The sequence below is a fragment of the Pan troglodytes genome, chromosome 1 (assembly GCF_028858775.2).
Source record: "Pan troglodytes isolate AG18354 chromosome 1, NHGRI_mPanTro3-v2.0_pri, whole genome shotgun sequence".
In the NCBI taxonomy this organism is placed as follows: domain Eukaryota; kingdom Metazoa; phylum Chordata; class Mammalia; order Primates; family Hominidae; genus Pan; species Pan troglodytes.
This window is the reverse complement of record NC_072398.2, coordinates 133357963-133382591: the sequence shown is the minus strand read 5'-3', so window position 1 is coordinate 133382591 and position 24629 is coordinate 133357963. Positions and strand designations below refer to the sequence as shown.

The 24629-nt window shown below is 33.6% G+C and overlaps 1 protein-coding gene and 1 long non-coding RNA gene across 10 annotated transcripts in view; one reads left to right on the top strand and one right to left on the bottom strand.

The window, feature by feature from the left end:
- DPYD (dihydropyrimidine dehydrogenase) overlaps positions 1-24629 on the bottom strand; it is an 841255-nt gene that overhangs the window by 717242 nt on the left and 99384 nt on the right. The window lies entirely within an intron of this gene.
- LOC104001638 (uncharacterized) lies at positions 40-24629 on the top strand. 2 transcript variants are annotated; one of them, XR_001707896.4, is made up of 6 exons: positions 40-391; positions 564-895; positions 7719-7829; positions 11223-11328; positions 17209-17281; positions 24035-24629. It is a non-coding gene; the product is annotated as an uncharacterized LOC104001638 (long non-coding RNA). The 2 variants fall into 2 exon arrangements; XR_010153077.1 differs by lacking the exon at positions 40-391 and adding an exon at positions 16448-16529 and having other exon boundaries at positions 659-895; positions 24035-24393.

Genomic DNA, 24629 nt, shown 5'->3' with positions numbered 1-24629 from the left:
TGTTTGGCAGTAAAATGGGCAGCAGCAAGCTGATTACACAGGGAAAAGCTTCTATCTAAATACACATAGCATAACAATCACCCCTGGAAAAACTACATGGCTTACCAAAAGAGGTCTCTCTGTTCACTGTCCATTATCTGTTGACTGAACTAGTTCAAATGAATAACAAGTAATGATCAAATTGCCAGTTTATATTTTACAACAGTCTTATCTTTAAAAAAAATGCAAGGAGGAAATACAAAAATGTAATACATTTATCTTACTTTCTTTTCTATTTCCTCCCCTGAAATTATTACTATGCTATTGGAAGCCATACAAACACATATATACACAAATATACATATGCTTCAATGAAAAGCAGGCATGCAGCTGATAGCTCGGTAACCCTGAGGTATAAACAAAGATACCAGACATATTTTTTGAAATAATTTTGCTCAAGGAAATTCATTTCAGTAGGAAGATCAGTTACTCTGCTGTCTCCTACCTACAAAGTTACAGAAGGAAAAGTTCAACATTTGGCCAAAAGGATAGTAGCTTACATTTCTTTTTTTTCCTTTTTTCAGCACAGAATTTTGAAGAGAGAATACACTAAAAGGGAAGAACATAACTACATGACATCATAAGAAGTCCTGAATTAGAAGCGTATATTTGAAAGGTCATGCATCCTGAGCTGCCAACAGCTTAACAACCAGAGGCAGAGGCCACCTTTGCCAGCTCACTGCTTCTACTCATCTTTCATGATAGTAGCCAGGCTGAATATAGTTCCAGGATGATAATGAATTGGCTGGGCATACTGTTTATATTAGTATGTATGTTCCTGTACTAAACCAAGCATCATGAGGCCAGCACTATTTTGCCATTTTTCAGAAAAAAAATATGAACCCTTCAAAACATAGTAAGCCTTTTTTAAAGTATATATTTGATTTTGAAATAATCAAAATATATGTAGGGATATGACTGCATCCTAAGATTTATGATAAGTTCTAATGAGTAATATTTTCTTTCTACATGCAAGGCAAAGTTAATAGTAACTAGAAAGACTTTATTTGGCATATCATAGATTTCTGTCAACCAAAACAACTAACTCTGGGGAACATAACGTTCTGACAACTTCAGAAGAGTTAAGTCACAGACAAAAGTTTATTGGATCTTAGTTGGCTCCTACCCACCAATTCTTTCTTTTCCAAGTGGAACATAATAGATTTTCAATATTTGTTAAATAATTGAAAAAATACCCTCAAAATTCTTTTTTGGCCATCTTCCCAACAAGAATATGGTCCTAACCTATATGTAGAGTCCTTTGCTGTGTCATCTATTTCTTCAGAATTATTCTCCTAATTCATATGTCTGGATAGTCTCTCTAAATTGTTATAGAAAATTAAAAATGTGAACTATGAAATTAATTTTTAAATTTTTATAACCATCTAGTCATACACAGAATAACCACAAGCTGGGCTAATAAACATGGTTTCAAAGAATTCCCTGTGACAATCAAGCAAATAGTGAAATAGTTTCTGCTATTATGAATTTATCACTTACTCAGTGTATGACCATGGGCAAATATCTTCACCTCAATCCTGTGAGGCAGGTACTATTATTATACCCATTTTAAGTATAGATTTGCAATATTTGTTAAATATTCAATATTTGTTATTATAAAATGAGTATACTAATAGTACCTACCTCACAGTATTGAGGTGAAGATATTTGTCCATGTACATACAATATGGGCATAATAATAGTACCTACCTCACGGGATTGTTATTAAGAATAAATAAGATAATCCATACAAAGTATTTAACACATTATTGAAAAATTAAATGATCAAAATAAAGCTTGATGTTATTGTTATACTTTAATAAATGCATCTAAAGTATTTTTAAATGTATTCACTTCAGTTATTTAAAGTTTCATCTGCTGTATCACAGAGCACATATATGTTCAGAAACATTTGTTAAGTATCTATGTACCAGATAATAAAGGTGGTATTGAAAAAAGAATAGGCATTGTAACAGGCAGACAGGAGTATAAAGTCCAGCCTTGCCACTTATGAGAGTCCCATCTTCAAATTATGGAACCTTTCTGAATCTCCATTTTCTATCTATAAAAAGGGGTAGACATTATGTCTCTACTTGCTTCTTATCATTAAATTAAAATTCATATTCCTTTCTATGGCAAGGAAACGAGTCCTGTATAGTCTTGTAACCCATCTCCCTCCACCAAACTTCATGCACACTGACTTCTTTAGGCCAAGCTTGTTCCTATATCAAGGTGGGCCTGGAAGCCTGTACACTGTTCCACAGTGGTACACCTCCTCTAGCCCTATAGAATGCAAAATGGAAGCACAGAGACATTATACAATGGTTAGCCAGTCACATTACATCAAGTAAAAACAACAAGTTACCATGAAGTTTATTTATTGGAGTGGCTTCAGTATTTCTTGAGAAACACAAATGATGACCCTGATTTGTATGATCAATCAGCAAGTTTTCAAAAAGGTTACTGAGTATATGACAGTAATTTCTAGAGCCAAAGATACACCCGCATGAATAAGCTTTCATCCTGAAAAACAAATCACCTTCTGAAACTCCATGCTAGTTATCTGAAATAATAAAGGTGAAGTACAAATTATGTGATCTATCATAACCTGAAATAAACATATGTTGCTTACTCTGTGATTTGGTCTTTATCCCAGTCTGACCCATTTCTTGAGACTGTTACCTTAAGATGCTCTCCCATGGAGCTTTCACTGAGAATACTTTAATCCATTTTCTTAAAAATCCATAACAAAATTACTAGGATCTCAATGTCTTATCAAAACTTTTTTTGTCTCAAAAATGATACATGAAAAAGATAATCTTCAATAAATGCAGGTAAAGTATTTTATACCTGCAGCATTGAATTGTTCCACTGGAGGGTAGCAGGGGGAAGAAAGTTCACGTTGCCTAGAACAGAACCTTGTTGTTACCTTAAAGTGTGTTCTTTCTGAATTTTCTAATTCAATCATCATCTCTTCCAATGCACATCTCCAAACCTCCCATTTCACTTGTTCAATTCCCCCATTAGTAGTGATATTTATGCTCCTCAGGATCTCTGTGTAGCAAAGTCATTTAGCGAAGGCACCAGAACTAGACTATAGAAACATTCAAATTCCATATTTGCCATTTATTTTTTGTATAACAGTAGATGTCTTCATGATATTAACTGTAAAATTAAAGTAATAATGGTAGTTTAAATTTAAGTAATAATACCTACTTCATAGGAGTGTCACAAGAATTGAGTAAATATATGTAAAATATTTAGAAAAGTTGTTTGCACATAGTAGGTGAGCAACAAATTATAGCTATTATTATTATTGACTTCTCTTATTTTTTCTTATCTATTTACTTCAAGTTTTTACTGTTCAAATTCTATTTTTCATCACTTCAAATAACTCTTTATAAAGAGCCCCTTTGCAGTTCTTCCATCATGCCTTTCTTAGAATATCCTAATTCTAGATGAAAATATCCATGTCCACGGTGAAAACCTATGCAGAAAACTAGCCTCATGGTCTAACCTCTGTCACAGATCGAGCTCTCAACACTGCACAGCAATGGAACTTAACTTCTTTGGTCAAACTCCCACTCTCCCATTCCCCAGAATAACTCGTTAAAACTTTCCTCTTTCTCTTCCAATTTCCAAGCCAGTCCTATTCCATTCCTTCTTCCTCACCACATAACCTTTCTTTCTACTTCTGTGACAAAACAAAGCTTTCAAGTGGCACTCCCAAATAGTGCTGCCACCATCTCTGTGGACCTATTTGTAACTGCCACTGTCTTTTTTTCTGTCTGTTATCATGATGCTGTTTCTGACCCTCCTCCCAGTAAACAGGAATCCCCACAAGTGTAACTAGATTCCATCTCCTTCCACCTTCTGTAGAGTCAAATGCTTTTAACTTTCATCTCTTCTGTTGTTTCTTGGAGCCTCCTTAATACCATTTAATTATTTTTGATTGTTCTAATCTGATAACATTTCTCCCTGAGTCTTACATCTCCTTCCTCCTCTGCACAGCCAAAAAGTAGGAAAAAGTTTGTCATCTATAGTGACAATCTCCATTTCCTTTCTTTGCATTCATCCATCCATTCATTCTACAACCTATTCCAATTGTTATGGACTGAATGTCTGTGCCTACCAAAATTCACATGTTGAAGCCCTAATCCCAGTGGGAAGCCTTTGGTGGGTAATGAGGTCATGATGGTGGAGCCAACATGAATAGGATTAGTGTCCTTCTAAAAAGAGGGCAGAAAGCTAGTTAGGTCTCGTTCCACCATATGAGGACACAGCAAGAAGACGATACTCTGAAAGTCAGAAAGAGGGCCTTCACCAAGAACCTCTACTGGCTCCTTGATCTGAAACTCCTAACCTTTAGAACTGTGAGAAGCAAATGTTTGTTGTTTAAGCGATCCATTGATGGCGTTTTGCTATAGCAGCCAAAACTGACGAAAACACCAATTTAGCTTCTGTTCCTACTCCTCAAATGGATACAGCTTATGTCACTAATTATGGCCCTGCCACGAGCTTATATTTTACTGAGAGAGATGCATTAAAGATTTTTAAAATGTAAGATATATAGTATATTAGATAGTTGTAAGTTCTCAGGAGAAAAATAAATTAGAAAAATGGATAAGAAGTGTTAATGCTACAAGTTGAATTCCAATTTTATATGGTAGCCAAAAAAGGCGAACCTGAGAAGGTAACATTTGAGGAAAGAACTGAAGGACGAGAGGAAGTATCTGGGGGCATGCAAATATCTGGGGGCAGAGGGATCAGCAAATGGAAAGGCCCATTATTTTTCTCTCTCATGTTTCTTTTTTCCTGTATTCTGTGAAACTGTTTTATGGTTTGCCTCCTCTCCCTTATTGAAATTTCAACCATGTGCAGTAACTATTCACTGCTTAGCATGTTTTTTTCCAATTTCTGTAGTTCTTGTCTCAATTGTTTAATTTAAAATGTGATAAAGATTATTTATTTTATTATTTGACTAGTAGTGTCTAATTTTCATACAAACTTAATATATCTCCTTTTAATATTTTAGAAGTAGGATATAAAATATAAATAAGAAATTAAAATTAAAATTCATCAGTATATCAATTGAGCTTTTACTTTGTAAAGGGCACTATGTCTAACAGAAAAAATGATGCAAAGAAGCCAGATTGTAGTGGGTTGAGGTATGACTGGGAGGTAAAGACGTAGAGTCACGCTGTTCAGACTACATATTCAAAAAGCTTGGCAGTGAAATGCCTTCCAGATAAATTTGTAGTTGGATACAGCACAATTCTGACAGTTGGCTCTAGCAAATTCTTTCAGGTTTTTAAAACTATTTAATTATGAACATATGAACATAAGCCTTAATTAAGACAAATCTTTCTTCTGCCTGAATAAGAACTGCCAAAATGTCAGAGGGCAAGACTAAAAGTTCCTGTCTGAACTCATTTTACAGTCTCCACATTTGCAGACTGTATAATGCTCCATACTACCAGCAATCACTCAGCACATTCTCACACTGTTTTAGGGTCACCTCTTCTGCAGTAGGAACTTTGGACTTACACAATAAGAAATATGTAAGGAACCACAGAGTCAGAAGCAGCTTGTACTACTCAAAGCACAATTTTCCTTTTGGGGCCTCAGATCTATCCCTCAGATATTTCTTTTACCAAGACTCCCAACTATATCTTTTCAAGATTCACTGTCAAGAGACACCTGACTTTTGAGATCTTATCCTCCCTTAGTATAGAAGTCCCAGTTCTCCCACTTATCCTTCTTGCCTTGGTTGAACTTTCTAAAACCTAGATCTCTTGCCATTAAAAGTGTCAAATTTCCACAAATCCACAAAATCAATCCTTTTTCTCCTATGCTATAGTCCAAGATGTTGTCCTGAAGTAATTTCAGACTATTTTTCAAAAGTTCTATTGGATCCTACGTCAATTTTTTTGTGATGTTTGCTGTTCGTTTAATTCACAACATCTTTTCCTCAAACTAAACTGAACTGGCAAGAAACAGATACCAGCAAAAAACTGATACAGGCAAAGTTTAAATGATTCAAAGTTTACTTCTTACATGCCTTCAACATAAAAGTTTATTAATCTTTCAAAATGAACATATTCTCTCAAACTGAAGGTATGAAATTATTACAATGAAAACAAACTAAATATATTAAATGCTGTATAATTATCTCATTTATATGGCTAAGGTTATTAGCTTATATATGGTGTCTTTAAAATAATTCCCATTTGCAGTTACATTTCAAACTGCCGATTTGATGCACCAGTCAGGAGGAATGCCACGACTCCTGCTGTGCTAAACTTCCTGAAACAAATAGGAAAAACATTTTATTGTGTTTTGTTCCTGTTTTACTATTTTGTAATTGGACTACCCTACAGGAAATACTCTTCTTTATAATATATCACTAAGTTACTATAATAATCTTGTTTCATGCTCTTCCTCTACATATATTTCTGAATTATCATTTGTCATGGGTAAAAATAGTATGACAGAAAAAAATTGAGACATTAATCAAAAAGGTGTTTTAAAACTACTGATAATGGTGATTGCTCTTAATTACATGATTGAATGTATATTCAGAGAATGAAAATATGGACACACATACTTCTATCCAAGTATCTATGAAATGGGACTACACAAAAAACAGAGAGATGAGAAATATTTTGAAAAATGTGACTTCTCCAATTTTTTAAGAAAAAGATTAACAGCATATATTTCATTATTAAAAGACTACAAAGTTCCCCTTCTGATTATTAAATGAAATATGGCTGAAAAGTCAAAATTTCCTTGTATATAAAGCAGTCTTGAAATTCACTCCTGTAAACTATGACTTAGGGTTATATTTCATTATGCTTATATATTACCGTGTGTTACATGGTTAGTTTTACCAAAGCAAATAACTTTTATGAAAAGTGCTGATATCTTTATTGATGAATTTAAAGTGTTAATTCAGAAAATACTTGGCAACTCCACCTCATATGTACCTGGACTTAAAATATCAAGACCATTTTTAAAGTGAAAATAACTTTGAAAATATTTTGTCACTGAAGCAGTGCAATTCATTTAAATGGTTTTAAATCGAAGTAGTTTTATGAACAATTGTGCTAAATAGCAATGAAATTTCATTTCTAGTGAATAATGAAAAGTCTCATCACAGTCTATTAAAAAAACAAAATTTGTTGTTATATTAAACGTTATTTTTCTTGACCCTTATTCTCATTTGTTATGAATATCTCTGAGGGAAAAACAAGAGCCTATGTAGTGGGATATAATATTCAATTTAGAAATTTATATAAATAATGCCTGTTCTTTATGTATTATCACCACTTACTAAGGATCAAACTACAAGAATACTAAAAGATTTTACTTTACATAAAGACACATATAGAATTTTCTCAGAAATAGACACGCTTGTGAGTAGTGAAACAATTGAAAGGAATTAAACATAATCATGCAAATTACTTCCCATAATATAAAGTCCTAAAACTATTTGTGAAGTCTCAAGATGTTAAGATGCTATACAATTTCATTAAGAAAAATAAATGAAAACATTTATTTCATAAAACATTAATTAGACAAATTCTACAGTGTATTTTGAGTTTATCTATCCCTACAGTATGTCATTGATATTTATCTTCCTACACCAAAGTCAAAGTCATTTGATTGTGTTCACCCAGGTATAGCATACTCAATGATACAGAACTCTCTCCAGAGAAAAGAGGGAATTAAAGAAATTAGAAGATAACAGGTTGCATATTCTAGCTGTAAAAACAGACACTTCAGGATAGGTAAGTGTTTAAGTGGTCATATAAAAAGCTCAATTAAAACTAATTTAACTTCATCTCTTAGGATTTGTAAACCTATTCTTTTGAGCATTGAACTGAGTTGACAGGACAAAGTTATCCTTAATTATTATTTAACTAGACCAATTAATAACTAATTCTTACCAAAGTAATAAATTATTTCATTTACATATGAGGTAGCTGCAATTCTATTATGGTTTTATAAAAAAGATAAATACTAATTTTGCACTTGATAAAATATTTTGTTAAAACAAGCAATCTAGCTACATTTTGATTCGTTTAAATGAAATATAAATTGAAAAGTAAGGATCACAGAGATTCAGAGGCTTACTAAAAATTACAGTCAGTCCCACTGACAGAGCCAGATGCAGAACCCTGGGAATGTAGGAGACCAACTAAAAGGCAAAGCAAATGAATTTGGGGATTGAAATGTTGAGTCTGAAGTTTTTGAAGAACAATCAAATGTCAAACAAACATTTAAAACTATAAGTTTGAGATTCAAGAGGGTGACTAGGGCAGAGAACACAGACTTGAGAGACACTGATACACACAGTGGATAAGAGCCAAAGAATAAAACATGAACATAGTGTGAGAATAGGACCAGGCATGAAACTTTCTTACGTGTCCAGATTTTAAAGAAAATATAGGGGAAAAAAGACAGTGGGTTAAATATTTTGCTTGAAATAAACAAAACAGAAAGTAAATTATTTTAAAAAGCACAGTTTTGTCTTCCTTTAAACATAATGATATGTAGTTGCTTATATTCAATCAATCCATGACTTTGATTACCAAAACAATGTGCTGAGGTAGACACAGAAAGGAATTTCGCCTTCTAGGCATAATGTAGTAAGTCACAGGAGGCCAGTGAATGTTCTCTCTGCTAAAATCTAGAAAAAGCTGGATAAACCATAACACCATATTTTTTAGAGGCATAAGAGATCTGAGAAAGCAAGGAGAAGTAGACAAACAAAAGTTCCTAAGAGAGGAGAACTTTCTTAAAATGGGCTAAGGAGAAATCAGCAAAACATTTAATGATCACCGGCACAGGTGGAGGGGTGTTATAATTGGAAAATTAAGAGAACAAACACATCTGTTTCCCCACTGGACACATACTGAATTCAAGAGGTTTGTGGGAAGCTAAAAAAGAGAGGCTAGAAGCTTCCAAAATACAGAAATAAACAAAATGAATGAGGGTTCAGGAGAAGTATAAAATGTAAACTGTCAGACCTGAAAGAAAAAAACTGACCAAACTCAAATCATAGTTGGAGATTTTAGCAACCCTCTATCAGAATCATAAATAAATGACAGTAATGATACTGAGGAGCTAGATAAATCTATCTATTGCCTCAATCTAACTGATATTTATAGAACACTAAATCCAACAATTGCAGAATAAACATTCTTGTCAAGTTCACACAAAACATTCACCAAGAATAGACCACATGCAGGGACAAAAATCAAGTTTCAAAATATAATCTTACACATTTTATTTTCTTGCCATAATGGAAGAAAATTAGAAGTCAATAACAGTAAAATCTAGAAGAAAATGCAGTTGTTTCACATCTTCACCAAAATTTGGGTTTTGCCAGTGTTCTTAATATTCATCATACAAGTGGGTATAAAATAGTATGTTACTGTTGTTTTAATTTGTGTTTTCCTGATGACTAATGATGTTGAGCACACTCTCATGTTTCTACTGGATGTGTGTATATCATCTTTTGGGACATTTTTTACTCAAATATTTTGACTATTTTTAAAAATTATACATACTTCCTTTTTTAGAATATTTTAGGTTCACAGCAAAATTCAAAGGAATGCAGAGTTCCCATATTTCTGCTACCCCCACACAAGCAAAAACTCCCTCACCATCAACATTCTGAATCAGAGTACTACACTTATTACAATGATGAACTAACATTGACACATCATTATCACACAAAGTTCATAGTTTACATTAGAAATCAATCTTAGTGTTGTATATCCTAAGGCCTTTGACAAATGTATAATAATATGGATCTATCATGATAGTATCATACGAAGTATTCTCACTCTCCTAAAAATCCTCTGTGCCTCACCTATTCATCTCTTCATCTTAAACCCCTGGCAACCCCTCATATTTTCACTGTCTTTTAGTTTTGCCTTTTCCAGGATGTCATACATTTGGAATAATACAGTGTGTAATCATTTCAGATTGATTTCTTTCATTTAGTAATAAGCAGTTAACTGTACTCCATGTCTTTTCTGACCTGATAGCTCATTTATTTTTAACTCTAAATAATATTCCTTTGTCTGGATGTACCACAATTTATTTAGGCCTTCATCTTCTAAAGAACATATTGGTTAGTTCAAAGTCTAACAATTATGAATAAAACTGCAGTAAACATCCGTGTGCAGGTTTTTGTGTGGACATAAGTTTTCAATTACTTTGGGTAAATGCCAAAAATGCAATTGCTGGACTGGATAGTAAGAGTATGTTTAATTGTGTAAGAAAGTGCCAAACTGCCTTCCAAAGTGGCTTTACTATTTTTGCATTCCCAGCAAAAATGAATGACAGTCCCTTTTGCTCCACATTCTCATCAACATTTGGTGGTGTCAGTGTTCTGGATTTTGGCCATTCTAATTGTGTAGTGGTATCTGTTGTTTTAATTTGCAATTCCCTAATGACATATTTTCACATGGTTATTTGCCATCTGTATATCTTTCTTGATGAGGTGTATGTTCAGATCTCTTGCCCATTTTAAAATCAGGTTATTTTCTTATTGTTGGATTTTAGTGCTTCTTTTTATATTTTTATGTCATTTATTTATCTGTTATGTTTCTTTCATAAAATTTTTAACCAGTCTGTAGCTTATCTTTTCATTTCCTTGACAGTGTCTTTTGCAGAGCAGAAGTATTTAATTGTAATAAAGTCTAACTTATCAATTGTTTATTTCATGGATCATGCCTTTGGATTTGTATCTAAAATGTTATCACCAAATCCAATAACATCTATATTTTCTATGTTATCTTCTCAGAATATAGTAGGCATGTGTTTTCTATTTAGTTCTACACTTCATTTTGAGTTAATGTTTGTGTAAGGTGTTAGATCTGTGTCCAGTGTGTCTAGATTTTTTTTAGCATGTGTATGTCCAGTGGTTCCAGTATCATTTATCGATTGAAATGCCTTTGCACCTTTGTCAAAGACAAGTTGATTATGTAGGCCTATTTCTGGGCTCTGTATTCCAGTTCATTGATCGTGTCTATCCTTTCAATAACACCACATTGCCTTGACTACTGCAGCTTTACAGTAAGTCTTAAATTTGGGTACTGTCAATTCTCAGACTTTGTTCTCCTTCAATATACGTTAGTTATTCTGAGTCTTCTGCTTTTCTATATAAGGTTTGGAATCATTTTGTCCATAAGCAAGATATAACCTCCTGATATTTTGATTGTAATTACATTGAATCTGTGGAACAATTTGGAAAGAACCAACATCTTGAGAATTGTGAGTATTCCTGTCCAGAAACACAAAAGATGTTTCCATTTATTTTGTTTCTCTTCAATTTCTTTCACCATATTTTTATAGATTTCCTCATATAGATTTTGTACCTATGTTATGAGATTTATTAAGTATTTCCTTTTTTGGTACTAATTTAAATGATATTATCTTTTAAATTTCAAATTCTTATTGTGCATTGCTGACATATATGAAAACAATTAACTTTTGTATATTAATCTTGCATCTGGCAACCTTGCCTATTAGTAAGGAACTAATAATTGCTGATTAGTTCTAGGAAATTTTTTGGTCAATTTTTAGGATTTTCTACATGGACAATCATGTCATCTGTGAACAAATGTAGTTTCATTTATTTCTTCCCAAACTGTACACCTTTCTTTTCTTTTCTTTCTCATCACATTAGCTAGTGCTGCCAGTATGATGCCAAAAGGCAGTGGTCAGAATGAACATCCTTGCCTTGTTCCCAATCTTACCAGGTCTTAAATTGGGGTTTATATCTTTTTATTATTTAAAATATTTGTTTATATATCCATAATCTTTAAAAAATATAATAAATATATGGAGTAATTTTATTTTGTAAAAACACTGCCAAACTGTCTTCCAAAGAGGCCATAAACTTTAAGTGACTCTTTCACTGCATTTGAAAAGTTTTCATGTTTAATTTCATTGTTCAGTTCAAAACATTTTTTTAATTTCCCATTATTTATTTTCTGACCTATGGTTATTTTGAAAAGTGTTAATTTCTCAATGTTTAGACCAGTATGGCTAAATATGAGAGATAAATTGAGTTTTAAAATATAAAGTCATGGAGGCAGTAGAGGGGATCAGGATCACATAGGGCATTGTCAGAATTTTGACTTTAAGTGCAGTTTGAAATCACTAGTGGGTTTTGAACAGAAGAGAAATATGATTTGACCAAATTAAAAGATCACTCAAGCTCCTGTGTGAAGAACAGTCTTTATGGATACCAGTTACAAGAGTAATCTTCAACCATGACTGCATTCTGAAATTATCTGCAATGGGATGCTTCAAAAACACTGATGCTAACTGCTACCTCTCCAACACATACACATACACACACAGACACGTGATTCATGCATGCCTGTGATTCTCATTTAATTGATCTGAAGTTTGTATTGGGATTCTGTTAACCACCCTCACCACACCTCCAGCCCAAGATGTCAGCTGTTACAATAGCCAGCAATTACGGTGGCTTGGACTGAAGTGGTAGTCTTAGAGGCTGTCAGTCTTTTAATATTTTGGATATATTTTTAAAGTAGAGTCAACAATAGTTTCCGATTGACTGAGTGTAGAATACGAGGGATGATTTAAAAAAGACTAGAAGAGTCAAGGACTACCTAAAATTTGGGAGTAAGCTAACTTCTGTTGAACTACAAGACAAATCAGTGGTCACAGGGAGATGCAGGATAGCTGAGGTACAGTGTAGTATACACAATACCACAGAATTAAGTGTCTGAGGTAACTGTGAGAGTAGGTGACTGGGTTAAGGTGGAGAACCAAAAGTACTGGAGAAGAATTGAAGGAATAGAGGCCAGGTACTGAACGCCTCATCTATGTCGGTTATTGAATTAACAAAGAATCAGGACAAAAGTTGGACAAAGCGAGCCCAGAGACAAACTTTATAAAGAATGAGGAGTGTGACCAAAGGATCCATAGGTGTCTACAGGAAGGATGGGTAACAGGCAATATGATATAATGGGAATCACATTTTATAGATTTCCAGAAGAGAAAGGTAAAATAAACAAGCATCGGCCGGGCATGGTGGCTCATGCCTGTAATCACAGCACTTTGAGAGGCCGAGGCGGGCGGATCACGAGGTCAGGAGATCGAGACCATCCTGGCTAACACGGTGAAACCCCGTCTCTACTAAAAATACAAAAAAAATTAGCCGGGCGTGGTGGCAGGCGCCTGTAGTCCCAGCTACTTGGGAGGCTGAGGCAGGAGAATGGTGTGAACCCAGGAGGCGGAGCTTGCAGTGAGCCGAGATCGTGCCACTGCACTCCAGCCTGGGCAGCAGAGTGAGACTCCATCTCAAAAAAAAAAAAAAAAAAAAGAAGCATCAACGGGAAATAAAAAGGGCACTTACCCATCTCGCTTAGTACAACAGATGTGAAGAGAAAACAGCATCATGTGTTAAATAATTATATAGCATATCATCCTATTTTCCCTTTAATTACACATTAAAGGGAGTGAATATTTAAATTTGATATTGTCAAATAAACCTGCAAAGAAACATTCTACTAATGTACACTCTTACCAATACAGTTCCCTATCCATCCAGTTACACCAGAGACCTGACTGTTAATTCTCTTCTCCCATCCTTCACATTTTACATCCTAAACATCTCTCCAATCCCTGCACATTACTTGAGCTCTAATATCCATATTAGAGCTCTCATATCCATCTCTTACCAAAACCAGTATGACAGGCTCCCATGCAGACTCTCTGTATTCATTTTAGATCCTTCTGAACCTTTTTATTTCAGCCAGAGTGATATTTTTTAAAATTCTACAATTATGGTGATATATCTCAAAAGCTTAATTATTTTACATACTTACCTAGTATACGAAATACTCCTAGTATAGAGAGTATTTAGTAATACGAAATACTCCTAGTATAAAGACAAAATTTCTCAATGGGGTTTCCCAAGGTTGGCCCCTACCTATAGCTTCAACCTCATCTCCCACAATGTAACTCCGTACCCTCTGTGTTTTTCATATTGGTCTTCAGTTACTTTCATCTACCCCATGCCCACAAATACTTTATATCAGAAAACTCTCATTTATACACTGGCCTATTTTCTTAGCCTATATCCACTTACCCTTCTTTCAGACTTCAGCTTGATTAACTCTTTGTTGAAGACTCCCCTGTCAAATCTTCCTATAATTTGTTGAAGACTCCCCTGTCAAATCTTCCTATAATTTACACTCTTAGCAACACTTCTTCCTCTTTGTAGAATTATCTTAGTTACAATTTTATATACATTTGTGTGGTTATTTGATCAGTGCCACCTGCCTGCCCGTTATCCACTTTTCATGAGGATAAAGCTCATGAAAATTTGCTCATAACTGTATCTCCAGTTTCTACTTGTACTTTGCATATGTAAGAACTCAATAAATATTTGAAAGACTAAACCAGGTGTAAGAGTATCTCCACAAATGTTCAATGCCACTGTGCCTTCAATGGACTTACACTATAATTCTTAAACTAGAGTCATCCCTTAGATATAAATGCTAGTAGTATTCACAAATACAAATATTGCTCAAAACAATAAATATTTCAATGTAATAACCCCTCTTTCTTAAAGAAAACCTCTAAAATGTCATAGATTAGATCTCAGCCCCTTGCACATAAAAAATAACTTTGTTTCGAAACTTCAGTTTTACAATCAGTCAGTATTCTTAATTCCATCTTAATACACATACTAAAATTTAAAATTATATTAAAATAATCATGTTGCAAACATACATAACTTTTCCCCTATTATAATCTCCAAATTGTAGGCTGAAATTCAAAGTGTATATGATGGTGCACTGTAACTCTTAGCTATAAATAGTTCTTATAAAGCCTAATACCCTTTAATTATCAATCACAGATAAAGAGTCTGAGGTCATTAAATAAATTAATTTAAAACTATAAAAAAACTGATACATACACATTTGAAGGTATCATTAAGATTAGAAAATCACTATAAGTGAAAATTTTAGAAAACAATACAACAGTCATCTCTTTCTGGTGATAACTTCTTTCTTTCCTCATCAGTTATTATATAGCTGTGACTATTTTCAGATTTTCCTTTACCCACTGCTTCTTCCCCACTGGTTTTGCTTTAATCTTCCCTCATGATTTTAGAATTAATAAATGCATGCTGATGACTTAAAACATTTTATGCACATCACTGGCTTCCATCTAAATACTTTCAAAAAACCACCTCTTTTGACAGTAAATCTACCCCTAGGCACTAAGCTTTGAAAGCAGGAATTGAGGGCTGTTCATTCTTATACCTTAGCACCCAGCCTTGTGCCTGGTATTTGACAGGCCTCATAAATGAACTGAATTTAATGATCAAGAACAGAAAAAGATTTGCCTCATATTGTTTTTAGTAACTACAATCACTTTCTGTATAATTAGAGATAAACCTGAAATGTGATAAGCCACTCAAAAATATTCAATCTGAATCATGGTGCAAGGAATGTGTGTGTATAATATTTATGTATGTCTTCAAACACTAAGGACTTTTTTCCAAAGTACATTTTTAAGACTGAGTACCCTAACAGTAACACAATAATCTAGATTTAGTCAAGTCAAATTTATCTACTATGCTATATATTTATGAGGATACAAAATATAAAACTTGGCTTATGGAGAGGTATTCATGGTCCTAAACTATTTGGCATTTTAAAAAATACTCTATTTCTAGGCATCATCATATTTAAAATGTATTTGTTTTTATAAACAAGCAGAAAAATCATAATCACAGGCATACAATGATTCAGGTATGTCTAGAAATTATTAGTTTGCTCATATAATTATAGGTTTCAAAGAGTATACGTTAGTATTGATATAGTCAAGAAACCCTTCTGCAATAACTATGTCATCTATGGAAATATGTGTGACAAAAATATTTATCATGCTCTTTAAAAACAGACAGGTACTTTGGTGGAAGTACTGAAAGAACAATCAATTCTCAACAAATTTCAGATGAACAGATTATAATCCCGAGTAAATATGAAATGCAGGACAAGTCTTGTATTAATGCCAAAGAACAATAGACTTTCATTTTGGTGGAATGCCCCATACAAGGAACAACTTTCAGACTGCAGCTAATGGTAGTGACTGGCTTGAACTGGCTACCCAATGTATTTAAATTATTTAATATAGCTTCCTCATATGCAATCATTTACCTTTAATTATGTGTCAAAACTAGTAATTATTTTCATTCATAGGAAGAAAATTCTTATCATTTTTTCACTACTAAAAAGAAAAAAATCTGATTCCCCAAACAGCTTTTTCATCCAAGCTGTTTAAATTTCAACCCAATTCTTACCTCTGGGTGAGAAATGTCTCAAGCAATATTCCCTTCCAGAATATGAAATTATAAACATCATCTAAGAGGATGAAGAAATGAAATATGAAGAAAAAATATGACAATGACAAATATAATGCCAGTAAGTAATTTAACCTTATCGTAAATCATTTTTCTTTCCCCATCTAAAAGAAAAAAAAGAATTACTCTAAACTCTCCTGAAAGATAGAGAAAGATGCTAGCAAGATAATTGGTTTGTAAACATAGCACAGATATCGACTAAGAGTATTACCTCTGTGGTCCAATGACAAACACCCATTTCCACTAAAAGTTGATGTTATGGAAGATCTCTAAATAAAATTACTACTATTACTTCTATTCCCCAGCCAAAATAATGGCCCTTAAAGTGGGACAGAGCTATAAGCCTGAAGTTAGAAAACATACTAAATTAAACTAAATTTCCTAGACCCCTTGGGAAACATTAGGAAGACTGATCTTTAAATATCTGTATATAATTTCATGATATCTATTATTTTATTCCTGTATTCCTTTAATGAAGCTTTCTCTAATATGTGCATAAAGTGTACTGACAAAGTACTTATATCCCATGGCCTAGATAGGAAACACACACAAACACACACACACACACACAAATACACACACACACAACTAAAATTTTCTGAGAGGTAATGAGTTCTGCAAGAGGAATGAGTCTGGGTTCAAATTCTGGCTCCTTCAATTTTGTGCCATATGCCCAAATTACTTTACCTCTGTCATTCAATTTTTATTCACCTAACCTTTATTGATCTCTTTTGGAAAAGATGACACTGAAGCTGAGAGCTGAATAGCAAGAAGCAGCAAGGCATGGAAGAGCCCAAGTAAGAAGGAGCCCAGGTAAGCATCAGGTCCAAGCCTGGAAAGTTTTAGGGATGGAAAGACGGTTGGTCAGAAGCTTTGTGAGCAAGGCTGAAAGAGGTTAGACATATGGTTAATGAGTCAGAGGAAGATCACAAAGGTTTTTGCAAGACAAGTTAGGAGTAAGGAATTTGTCATTTATTCTAAGTAAAATAGCAAGCCTTTGGAGAGAAAGGTCACAATTTGGTTCATCTTGGTGATCTGTGGAAAATGGATTTTTAAGGAAAGAGTGTAAAAAGGGAAATCAGTAGTTCAGATGAGAGGTAAGGAGGGTAGCAGGGGAGAAACAAAACTGGACGGATTCCAAGGATATAGCTTTAACAGGAATTTTTATACAACTTTCTTACTGATTAGATGCGCATGTGAGAGAGAAAAATTTTTCCATGAATTCCAGATTTGTAGTTCAAATAAATAAAGATAATGCTACTGCCATTTACTCAGATAGAAAGACTAGTGGATGAATTGGTACAGTGGAGGGTTGTGGTGAGAAATCCAGGAATCTCCAGCCTGGCCAACATGGTGAAACCCCGTATCCACTAAAAATACAAAAACTAGCCAGGTGTGGTGGTACATGCCTGTAGTCCCAGCTACTCAGTAGGCTGAGGCATGAGAATTGCTTGAATCTGGGATGGGGAGGATGCAGTGAGCTGAGATTGTGCCACTGCACAACAGCCTACCTATGCGACAGAGTGAGACCCTGTCTCAAAAAAAAAAAAAAAAAAAAAAAAGAAAGAGGAAAGAAAGAAAGAAAGAAAGGAGAGAAAGAAAGAAAGACAAAGAGAGAAAGGAAAGGAAAAGGGAAAGGGAAAAGGAAAAGGAAAGGAGAAAGGAAGGAAGGAGAGAGAGAGAAAGAGGGAGAAAGAAAGAAAGAGAAGAGAAGAGAAGAAAGAAAAGAGAAGAGAAGAGAAAAGAAAAGAAGTCCAGATCCAGATATCACCTTTGGATATATTAAATTTGGGTTGTTATTTACATACTGAAGTGGCTAAGTCAAGTGTCTCACTGAAGTGTAAAGCTGAAGTTTTTTTAGGGGAGACATCAAAAGTAGAGATGAAAGTATGGCAGTTATCATCAAATAGATGGTTATCTAAGGAAAGAAATGATAACTACCTAGGAACAGAGGAGAAAATAGTAAAAACAAGGCATTCCAATATTATGTCCTATAATATGTCAATATTTAGACATTGAAAAGAGGAGGACATAGCTGCCTAGGAGAGTTAAAAGGAGTGGCCAATGAAGCAGGGGAAGAATAAAATGATGTAGAGTAACTTAAGCCTAGGAGGAAAAATGTTTCAAGAAAGGATAGTCAATTGAAGCAAATGCTGCAGACCAGTCAAGTACAAATTACAGATTTGGCAACACAGAGCATTCTCACTGAACTGACAGCAAGAGATGTCCAGGTGGAGTGGATTAAGGTGAGACCAGGAGATTAGAAAATGAAAAACCTTTATTGACAACTCTTTCATTAGGCTTTGAGGGTGAGGAGCAAAATGGAGTGGCACCTGGAGAGGAAAATGTAGACAGGTTTCATTTATTTGTTTGTCTTTAAGATGCACAATATGCAAGTATGAAGATGTAAATAACCATGTAAAAGCAAAAATTAGTGTTTCAGGAGAGAGAGAGTAATTACACAAGGGAAACTTTTGAAAAGACTAGAGGAAATGGGATCCAGATCACAAGTGAAGGTGTTGGCCTTTGACAGGAGCAAGGCCTTTCCAGCCACCATATGAAGCCATTGAAATTAGGGTTTATTCCCAGTTCACTGCATATCTGCACATATCACAACAGCTGTCACCAAATAACATCTTGCACATCAAGAAAACACCAAGAACATTTGCATTTTTAATTTTTAATTTTATTTTTTTTAGGAGATGGATTCTCACTACATTGCCTAGGCTAGAGTGCAATGGCTATTCACAGGTGTGGACACTGCACACTATAGCCTCATACTCCTTGTGACTCAAGTGGTACTCACACCTTAGCCTCCTGAGTAGCTGGGACTACAGGTGCCAAACACATTTTTGAAATGGAGCTTAGAATATCCTATATGCCATCTCCTTTCACTCAAAAAAAGAGAAAAAAAAAGAAAATACAAAAACAAAAAACCCTCTTTGTAGACTACAAGAAAAGTATTCAAGATTCACTAATTTATTAAATATGCATTGACTAAATTTTTAATAAAAGTAATTCTTTAGATAATTCCATGGGTATAAAACTTACAAAGGCATTAAAATAATAGACCACAATCCATATTTTTTCAATCGGTAGCAGATATCGTAGATATGCCTTAGTATAGATACCATGATTCATCTACTTAAAAGAATCATAAATAAACTAAAATAACACAATGTTGTCCTTTTGTAAGTACCATACTATACAAAGCTAATTGTCCAACCAAGAGCAACATTATACTGTTTCATAATGTAAATGATTCATTGGTGGTTATTCCACATTTTAACTATAAAACATAAACATGAATAATCAATGCTAGTTAATTCAGTGGCACTGGTACCTATGTCTCATGTTTGTTGCATATTGGTGATTTCACAAGCTAGATTGTCTGTTTAATTCTTAATCACACTAATTACTTGAAAGAGTAATCCAGGAAATGTGACTTATTCAATTTCAAAGAACAGCCTAGAAATTAGTAGATAGGGCACCTCAGTAACGTTATATAGTCATGTTCATTGGTAAAATTGGAAGGACCTCATAGTATTTGTATTAATCTATCAGAGAAAATCACAAATTCTTAATATATTTCTCCAAACATTATTTGAAATTTCTTCTAATGGACGTAAGTCATGTTTGCTCTCAACCAGGGGTCTGCAAACTACAACACAAGGGCTAAATCCAGATGGCTGCCTGTCTTTATAAATAAAATTTTATTGGAACACAGCCACACCTATGCATTCACATATGGTCACATATGTGCTTTGTACAACATCAGCACAATTGAATAGTTGTGACAGAAATTATGTAGCCCAGAAAGCTAAAAATATATGCTATCTGGCCTTTTACAACAAAATGTTTCCTTACTTCTACTTGATTTTCAAAAGAGGCAGCACATTATTTAAAAACAACTTGTCAGAATGGGAGACTTTTTTCCCCAAAATAAAATAAACACAAATACCTTCAATGGAAGGTATTTAGTACACATCATAATAACCTGTAGAAATGCTGGATAAGAAATTGTATTAATTATCTTCTAAATGGAACAAGCTGATAAATGAGAAATGAGAAATATTATAACTAAATGTCAATGTCTATCTTCCAGAAGAGATGACTTACAAAAAAACATAGGGCCAGCTATTTTATTATAGTATATTGTGACATATATACCAAATAATTAGAATGAGTAATAAAAAATGCCAATGTGCTTATAAACAATATTATCTGTAAATCTATTCTATTAGTCTTCTTTAGTTGTAGAAAATGACAAATATAATTACAAAATACTTATTCAAAACATGTAAACCACTAATTTTCCACTTGTAAAAGCCTGATTCAAAAAGCAATTTACTTTATGGTTTACTTAAGCTTTGCAACTACATTAAAATATGATAGTATATACACAACAGCTTGTTAACAAGATTATCATAACATTAAAATCATAATGTGGCACTTCAATTATGGATACTTAAAATTAAAGCTAATCCTCACAGTACCAATTTTTATCTCCTAAATAATTTTAGCTATTAGCTGCTCATTCAAAGTCTGTATCTAAAATGATAAGCATTCTAGAGTAACGACTTAGCTCTGCACTTTTCTTTGGTAGCAAAACAAAAGCTGCATCCCTTCTTTCCTAGTCCTTAATATACAATCTTTTGATACTAAGGGGAAAATGCAGTTTTTTCCTGACCTTGCTTGGCTCAGAGCTTCTTACTCATGTTGCTGTTGCCAATGCTGTTGTTTCAAACAGATACATTCTGTATATCAATGGTACATATTTCTTTTCTGGTTTTATCTTTCCAAAAATATCAAACTATCACTTGCAATATTAATTTGATATGTTCTGCAAATACTGTGTTTGAAGAAATGTCGCCTAGTACCTACGAGGCACCAGGTGAAACAAACCAACGCTTATATTAATGAGTATTATAATGTATTTCATAAATAAATAATTAATGACAATTAATCGTGTTAACCTATTAACTGATTTCATTTGTTCTACTGTTTCACCAGATTTGTACTTGATAATTATGTAATCAATATTTCTCACCTTTGAATTCTAATTCAAGTTTAAAGTGAAGGAAAAGATTCTAAATTGACAGAATTCTGTATTTATAAATGCCAGTTAATAACAAATCCATAAATAATCCAGAAGCATTGTTGCCGACCATATGGTTGATTTTACTAAACACTGGTAACAGCTAATATAACTGTTTTCTTCTATTTCTCCAATTAAATTATATTTGGGCCATCTGAAACTGAGTGTCAAATCTTGCTTGCACTCACTCCTGCAGTGAATGAATGGAAGTAATATTCCTAATTTACATGGCAAACAGATAATACCAAATGTGTGTATCCATGTGTGTGCATGTGTATATATGTGTATAAAGACATATACATACATTCATATTACAAAATGTACATGAAACTAATTATATAAATTACCAAATGTGTGTATCCATGTGTGTGCCTGTGTATATAGGTGTATAAAGACATACACATACATTCATATTACTCAAGGTACACGAAATTAATCACATACATTACAAAAATTACATAAAACTAATTACATATATTTTCTGACCTGTATTTCAATGATATTTATTAGGGCAGGTGCATGATTATGTGAAGTAATCATGCACTTTTGTCTTTTGATTTCAAAAAAATCTGAAAGTACTCATCCTGATTGACTTATTCATGTGTTAGGTGGCATAAACCAAATCAAAGAACCTGCTCTGGACATGGTGAAATATGTGTTTTTCTGTAATAGAAATGATAAAGATAACATGTTCTCTGTGCATAGAAGACAAGAGAATACTCTTCTCTGCTGATTTGGGGAGTAGGGCTTTCAGGAGGTTCCTGCTGATCTATTTAGTGATAGAAAACTTGGAAAAACATAATTAAGATAGAATTTTAGAAATGATTAAAATAGAAAAGAGTTGAAACATTCCTTCTGAATCCAATCTCACTGCTCAAACTTTTCAAGTAGTTAAAATATACCCTTATATATGGGCATTTCTGATTATAAAGGAATTTGTTTTTCAACACTTTGAAAATTAAAAAAAGTTACAAATGTTAAATCATGTATTATTACTTCCATCATTACATGACATTTTCAGAATGTTTAAAAAATTATTTACTTTCCATACTATTAAACAACCTGCTAATTTCACTGGAAGTATTTTGTTAATACTTTCTCATTTTATTTATTTTATATTCTTCTTCAATGCCACTTTGATTTTTCCCTCATAGCTTTATATTTACTTTGTAAACTACTTAATCAATTTGCTAATCTCAAATACTTAGCGTGCCTTGTCCTTCCCCTCTTCCATTTTTAACTATTTTAAAAGAATTCCATAGAATTTCCTTAAATCTTTGTAATCCTAATGAATACACCTGAAAGGCAAGGGAAGTCCAAACTCCAAATGCTGTCACAGTGCAAGTTTTCCTTGACTGCAAAGGGGAGATTTTATAGAAAAATATATCCATACATATACACACATGTAATATCTATATAATACATACCACATATAGAAATATGCATACACATGCACACACACAAATCTCTAAGAATAAGATAAAGTAGAATAATGACCATATTATTATCTTTAAATCTTATTCAGATGAACAAAATTACTCGGTTCATGGTTTACTAATCACGGCTTACTCGGAGTCAGGGTTCATGTAGAAGTATCAGTTAAAGTGTCAGTGTAATTCAACCATTATATTTAGCAACAGATGCAATATTAACATAACCCAAATCATAAACAGCTAAAATAATACCTAGGTTCCAGTAGTAACACAACCCTTAGGTCAGATGGTAGTCAACACCAGTACTACTGAATACTAACAGAGGAGTGAAATTAAAGACATACATTAGGCTAATACACACAGACGGGACATACCTGAAAAGCTGAAAAACTACCTCTTTTAAATGTCTTGGGATCTCTTTTCGGACCTCAGCCTTTCAATAAAAAGTTAGATTGCTATTTATATTGCTTCCACCTCTAAAAGTCCTTGAGTTGAAGGTAAAGAAACAATGACATCAAAGCAACTTTAACCTTTTGACTCAAATAATATTTAGAAATGTTAGACCTCTTAAAAGCTACTTTCCAAGTTTACATGGCTATACTTTTATATTTAACTCTGTATAAATGGCTGTTTATGATGCACCTACAAATAGTATACACACACCAGTAAAAAAGCCAGCACAGATAAACTATGCAACTCAACATCACCATCTAGTGACAAAATTCTTAACACGTGATGAAGCCAAGCGAAAAAGAATACATTTCAGAGACATTCTGTACTGGTAGTTCATCTTTATAGTACTAATGTAAATATAACAGATCTCACTGAATAGACTTGGCTCTGCAAATAAAACAATGCCTAATGGCAATGTTGGCACTCCAAAAATAATTTGTATTCTTGCCATAGAGGTATACTCATAAATCTATTAACAATCTATATTTTATGTGTATTAAGAAATACACTGTAAAAAACTCCCAATAGTATTTTTATTTTTTTATTAATGAGTATATTCTATATGTACCTCTTCTTTTTCAGAATCTGACGTCACCTTTTCTCAAGTTATTCAATTCAAATACCTTCCAATTGCATATATCTATTACCCATAGCCCTCTACTGCCTGTGAGACTGAAAAGGGACAAAAAGACAACACATTGGAGGCCGAGGAGGGCAGATCACCTGAGGTCAGGAGTTCGAGAGCAGCCTTACCAACATGGTGAAGCCCCATCTCTAATAAAAATACACAAATTAGCCAGGCATGGTGGCACAGGCCTGTAATCCCAGCTACTTGGGAGGCTGAGGCAGGAGAATCTCTTCAACCTGGGAGGCGGAAGTTGCAGTGAGCCAAGACCGCAACAATGCACTCCAGCCTGGACAACAAGACTGAAACTCCATCTCAAAAAAAAAAAAAAAAAAATACAACACAATGTTAAAAGTGGCCCCATCCTTCCCTTTACTGTTCAGGATTTATCACAGGGGCTAAAATAGGTACAGAATATGATAGTAAAGAAATCAAATCCCTTTGGCATGATTACAGAGTTGAATCAACCAAGATAAAGAAGAATATGATGAAAAGAAGTTGAGAATTTTACCTCTAAATTCATTATCATACTATAAACCAGAGATTTGACCT